The sequence below is a fragment of the Quercus robur genome, chromosome 1 (assembly GCF_932294415.1).
Source record: "Quercus robur chromosome 1, dhQueRobu3.1, whole genome shotgun sequence".
Lineage (NCBI taxonomy): Eukaryota > Viridiplantae > Streptophyta > Magnoliopsida > Fagales > Fagaceae > Quercus > Quercus robur.
The window spans coordinates 53227665-53234515 of NC_065534.1; positions in this window are offsets into that span (position 1 = coordinate 53227665).

Here is a 6851-nt window from a genome sequence, read left to right on the forward strand (position 1 = left end):
GGAAACCCCAAATGGTAGATTAAACTGATCTTTAGATAAAGCTAGTAGTTCTTTAAAAGGTTAGGAGATGTGCTAAGCCTTTGGTAACAGTATTGGAAGACAATGAATGAGTTAATTATACAAATTCATGTTGAATAATTATCTCCAAAAAAAAAAATCTGTAGATGACCTACACGAGTTAGAGAGGTTTCATGAAATACCTTCTTGTCGTTTAGTTCTGTTTTGTTATAAACGTTTTAGTTTTAGTTGGGGTTGGAATTGGTATTTTGTGTTTCCATTGCTCCAAGTGTAGGACAAACCAAAACAAGGCACGTCATTTAAAAAGTACTAACTAAAAACAATTAGAAGCCACTTTAATTAACGCAATATATTTAACGCAATATATCATGTAATCGAACAAAGTTTTTCTCCAAACTAGTTTGGAAAAAAAACCTTTCAAACTTCTTTTATATCTTTATATTGAGTATGAATTTTAAAAATATAACAATTGGATTACACGTTCTTATTATATTCTTTATACTTGCAAAAATTCAAGAAGATTATAAATCAATTGCTCTGTCATCAAACAAATATTAAAATTTTAAGTTTTTGTGATCCAAAATTGTGTATAAAAAATAAGTTTATTGATCGAATTGTAAATAACATTTGATTTGAAATTTGATATGCATGTTAAAAACATAAGGAACATGAAATTCAACGGTTAAATTTTCAAAATTCACATTTAAAAAAATATTATGTGAGATGTTTGAAGAGTTTCTCTCCAAATTAGTTTGGAGAAAAACTTTGTATCATGTAATCATTTTCTTATATATAATGAAAGAATAAGTCCATTTTCTGTGAAGGTATGGTATGTTCACACAAGTCAAATCGGCTGAAAAGGTATGGTCACAGATCTCCTTTCTCTAATCGGTTGAGGAACTGCCCTTTTTTAAAAAAAAAAAATTTATGAAACCCAACTCTTCTATCTCTCTCTCTCTCTCTCTCTCTCTCTGTCTGTGGAAAAAATTTTCTCTTCAAACTAATTTGAAGAAAAACCCTTCAAACTTCTTTTATATTTTTAATGAATATGAATTTTGAAAATCTAATTGTTTGATTGCATGTTCTTTATGTTCTTACCACATAGTTAAAATTTTATTCAAATCGGATGTTATTCACTATTTGAACAATAAACTTATTTTTTATGCATAACTAGCTTATAACCCCATGCATATGAATGGATACACTTAAAGATATACAATAAGATACATAATATGATTCATATATATAAAATTTAAATACTATTGATAGTCATTTTTATATTTTGTTAACTCTTTAAAAAATTTTGTAAGGATATTATTAGGTATAAAATGTATATTGTCTATTTTTTTTTTTTACAATTTATTTATTTTAGACTCTTTGATTTTTGTACCTTTTTTTTTTAATTTTTTTTTGCTAAACTAGTTTTTATATTTAATAACTCACTTGGATAAATATTTATGATGTGACCTTACATTTGATTTTAAAATTAAGAAATAAAACTCTTTAAGAATAAATAATTTAGGACACATGGTGCAAAATTGGAATTTTAATTTGGAATTATAATTTTAGTTTTTCTCAGCTTCACCTATTATTATATATATAGATTTTAGAGCACAAATACTTGAAATTTAAAACTTTAATTGATGATATAACTATTGATCTTTGATTTTTTTGAAATTTTGCAAGTATGGAGGATATAATAAGAATATGTAAACCAACGGTTAAATTTTCAAAATTCACACTAAAAAAAAAAAAAAAATAGAGAGAATTTGAAGGATTTCTCTCCAAATTTAAACAAGAAACCTGGTCTTTCTCTTTTCTTTGCTTTTATGCAGTCAGTTTGACAAAGAATAGTAACTGACATCTCTCATTCAAAAAAAATATAGAGAGAATTTGAAGGATCTCTCCAAACTAGTTTGGAGAGAAACGAGAAACGTTGTCTTTCTCTCTGCTTTGCTTTTATGCAATCAATTTGACAATGGTAACTGATATCTCTCAAGACTCAAGTGTAAGGGTGTGGCTTCTAACATTTAGATCAAAAAGGAAAAAAAAAGAAAAAAAGTTTTTAATAAAAAACAAACGTGTGGGGACTAACAAGAAATAGAACAAAATTGAAACGGGTGGTTTCTTTGACTTTTGTAGAAACTGTATATTTCATGTTTTCCGATAAATTATTAGTATTAATATTGTTGTGATTTTATTGTCATTAAGGCTGCGTTTGTTTTGGTGGTAAAGGAAATCAGGAAAATGTTTTACACCCTTGACTGCAGGGGCGGAGCCACGTAGAGGCTTGGGGGGGCCGTGGCCCCTGCAAAAAAAAAAAAAATTTCCATTAGACTAGGAAGAAAAAATAAATGGGCCCCCTCAACATTGGACAGCCGGCCCCCCTACCCACTTCTCAACTATCCTCCTAGCCCAGCCCCAGCTTTAACACCCTCAGAAAGAAAAAAAAAAAAAAAAATCATTTGTTCTACTTTCAAGCGAAAAAAGAAAAAAAAAAGCCAGATAAAAATTTTGAACTAAAATCTAAAAAATAAAAAATGTAACAAGACTAGCCCACCATGGAAAAAAAAGCCCATCATCAATCTTAAACAACATATTAGTCATCAATCTTAAACAACATGTTAGGAACCCAATCAAAAGAAAAAAAAAAAAAAAAAAAAAAAAAAAAAAAGAAACCAAAACCCAATATACGCGATTACAACCTAACCTAAAGAAACTAGAGCATGAGCAACAGATTCATCAAGTAAAGCAAAACCATTTTAAAAAAAAAAAAAAAGCAAAACCAGAACAGCTCAACGACAACAACCAACGGCAACGGAAACCTCAGGTCCTCTGCAAAAGCGACTCAGCAACGCTGCAACAGCCACACCCAGAGCAGTCGACGGCGAGATCAGAGATTCCGTTGCGCAGATCAGAGATTGGCGACACTGCGACGGCGAGATCGGGATAAGAACCTCAGGCAACATCAAGGTATTTCAGTTCTGTCTCTTTTTCTTTATCTCATCTCTGCTCTGAGCCTCACTGAGAGCGGCGTTCTCTCTCTCTTTTTCTTTTATCTCATCTCTGCTCTGCCTTGTCATTGTGACTATTTTTTTGTCTTTTGAAATCTCTCTTTTTCTTTGCTCTGACTTGGACTTAGGCTTTCCAAATTGGCTTTTTGTGCTTTCCTCTAGTTCTCTTTTGGCTAAATTGGCTTTTTGTGTAAGTGTATATATGTAAATATGTAATTGTGTATTTCTGTACTTAAAAGCAACACCCAGAACAACACATTATTAAAAGACAAAAATAAAAAAATAAAAAATGAACTACGTTAGACAGTGGGTTGAATCAGGTGGATGATGCAGTGTACTTGTATTTTTTACATTGTGCAAAACTGACAGTGAGGTGTGTGCTAGGTTACTAGTGGTTAGTAAAGAAAAATAATTAAACAATTAAATAAAGATAATTAATAATTTTATTAATATTTCAAATGAAATTATAATTTATTGTTTATTATTTTGTTAGTTATTATTGACAAATATTTGATAAAGAAATCATGTACCTAAGATTTATTTTTTGTGAAAGATTCATCTTCATCTTCTAAGTGGATTTGTATTAACTTTAACTTAGAAAATCTTCGTTCAAATATGAATTTGCATGTTTTTTAGTTGTTGTTAGCGTCAATATATGAATTTCTTTTTTTATTAAACTGTGTAAGGAATACCCTAGAAAAATTTCCTGAAGTCGCCACTAGTTTTAGGTACTCCAAATAAAACAAAAAGCTGTTGGCCCACTTCATTTATTGTTACGCTAAACAACAATAATCAAAGCTATATAATTAAATTAACCAATACATAATAAAAGACAAATTAATTAAATTATTTTTGTTTTTGTTTGAGGGGTTATTATTAATTAAAATCGTATTAAAAATGAGTTGACTGTTTAAATTATAGTGGAAATTTTGTTTTTTCTTGAGTATGAATAACATTCATATAACTAAGTAAAAATTTCTAATTAAAATTTTATTTTTTAAAGTTATTTTCAGGTTAATTTTTGAGTCATATTCTTAAAACTAAAAGAATTATGAGCAAATGAAAAACAATTGATGCATTCTTTAAGAAAAAAGATATTAGCAATTCAGAAATTAGGACACGGTGGCTATAAAAACAAATGTTGATATTTTAATGCCTGATGAATACCCCTCCAAATGTTTAAGAATTCAATCTAAAGAGATAGATCGTGATCTAGGATCACGTAAACAAATACGTGAATTCCCTATCAACAAACAAGATGAAATCCGATGAGTTTATTTCAAAAAATGTCCATATCAACCTAAAAATATAGACTATCCATACAGTAATGATACTTATCATCATCGATTTCAACTTTCGAATTGGCCCCCCCATGTACAAATTCCTGGCTACGCCCCTGCCCTTGAGGGTGTTTGGGTGCGCAAGGAAAATTGGGTCAAACGGAAAATCATTTCCGTTGATCGTAAAATATGCCCTCTGACCCTGTAAAACCATTTCCGTTTGTATTTTACCTTCAAATCAATTTCGCCCCAGGAAAACAGAAGAGAGAGAGAAACAGCAAGGAAGAAAGATCGCACACCAGTACCGGCGAGCTCGTGCCACCTAAAGCACCACCGAGATCGCACACTAGCATCGGCTCATCGCACCCTAGCACCGGCGAGATCGCACACCAGCACCGGCTCGTCGCACCCCAACACCGGCGAGATCGCACAACACCATGAGCTTCGATCCACATCCAAGCTACCCAGAGAAACATAACCCAATCCCCATTTCAGCAAACCCACACCCACCTTGCCCGATCCACACCCACCCGATCTTGTGCCGCCTAAAGCACCACCGAGATCGCACCCATGACCCACCCATGCCCGATCTCTCTCTTTCTCGATCTACCTCTCCCTTTCCCTCACTTGTCGATCACTCTCTCTTCCTCCTTCTCTCCGTTTGACTGAGTTTTTGAATTGTGGAAATGTTTTGTTCTGATTTTTGTTTGGTTTTGTTTTGATTTTTGTTTGTTTTAAGTTTATATATTGAAATTTTCTATTATAAAATTTGTTTGGTAGCTGAGAAAATGGGTGAGAAAATGTGAGAAACTAGTAGGAAAATAGCATTTTCAGAATGCAACCAAACACATGAAAACATTTTCTAGAACAATTTTCATAATGCAGCCAAACACTTGAAAATATTTTCCTTTCCCGAAAATATTTTACACCTGAAAATATTTTACACTCGGAAAATATTTTACATTCAACCAAACGCAGCCTAAATTAAATTTGTTGTGGTTTGTGGGCGACATGTTTAATTGGGACTAATTTTGTGGGCATGTTGTGGATTTGGGTGTGTCCTTAGCATTATTCAGAGAAAATATATGAATAATTATAAGCTAATAATGATGATTTAATGTTGTCAACCTCTAGTGTTAATATCCTAATTTTTGAAAATCCTAAAGTAAAATTTTGAAAAATCACCAACAATGAAATTGGTATTTGTTTATTGTAGTGTGATCTTGGATTGCTTTGCAAATAAGAGATTACGATGTTAATGATCTTGATGAAACTTGATAAGCTTCATTAAAACATTAAGTTTGCCCCCTAGGTTCGAATTCAAAGTCTGGCTCTATCTGCTGTTTACCAAAAAAAAAAAAAGTCTGGCTCTATCCATGCTCAGAATCCTTGCACAAATTGTGATGCTTTTAAAGACATTTTCTTGTGGCATTTCCCTATTTTGGTGCTTTGGGAATCATTAAAGGGTATCTTGACAGATGCAATTTTGCATTTATGTTTGTAAAAATGTCTACATTATTCTTTGTATAATTGCTATCAAGATAATGTTTGTTCATATGGATATTAGGATTTGGGATAATTACAGTAAACCCACCTGGGGTTAGGCCCGATTACACTATGCCTACCCGTGGTTCAAAACTTATCACTTTGCCCACCTGAGGTGCCTTCCGTTAGGCATCTGTTACCCACCTCTCCGTTTGCCGTTAGAAAAACACATTTTTAAAGAAAAACAAACATAACAAAGATCAAAAAGTAGGGTTTTTATTTCTTAAGAACTTCTATAAGAACAAAACACAAAACACAGGAATAGCACAGATCAAATGCTATTCCTGATTAAAAGTGATTTCATTGAGCATTTATTTTTTTATTTTTGTTTTTTTTATAGATCTCTCCAACTTTTATTCAAACCAAACCAAACCCAAAAAAAAAAAAAAAAAAAATCCAAATCCCAGAAAACAAATTACCAGAAATATATTTGCTGTTGATCCTTGTCCTCCATTCCAAATCCATTCTCTGCAACCAGTCCGACGACCGCGATCTCGCGTTCGCGAGATCGCGCCGTCGATCGCGATCTCGCGAACGGATCGAGATCGAGATCGCGCCGGCGAGATCGTGATCTGGGATCGCGATCGTTGATGATTTTTTTTGGGTTGTGGCTTGTGTCCGCGATTGACGGCGCGATCTTGCGAACGCGAGATCGCGACGTTGATCGCGATCTCGCCTTCGCGAGATCGCACCGGCGAGATCGCGATCTAGGATCTGTAATTGCTTCCTAATCCACATTTCAATGGGTTTTCCAAGTGTGGAGCATGTAATTGGATTGTTAGGAACTATTTGATGAAGTATTTATTGAAGGAATTGTCCTATATTCCCACCTCTGCGTGATCCTCCTGATTAAAAGGGATTTCATTGAGCATTTGATCTGTGCTATTCCTGTGTTTTGTGTTTTGTTCTTATAGAAGTTCTTAAGAAATAAAAACCCTACTTTTTGATCTTTGTTATGTTTGTTTTTCTTTAAAAATGTGTTTTTCTAACGGCA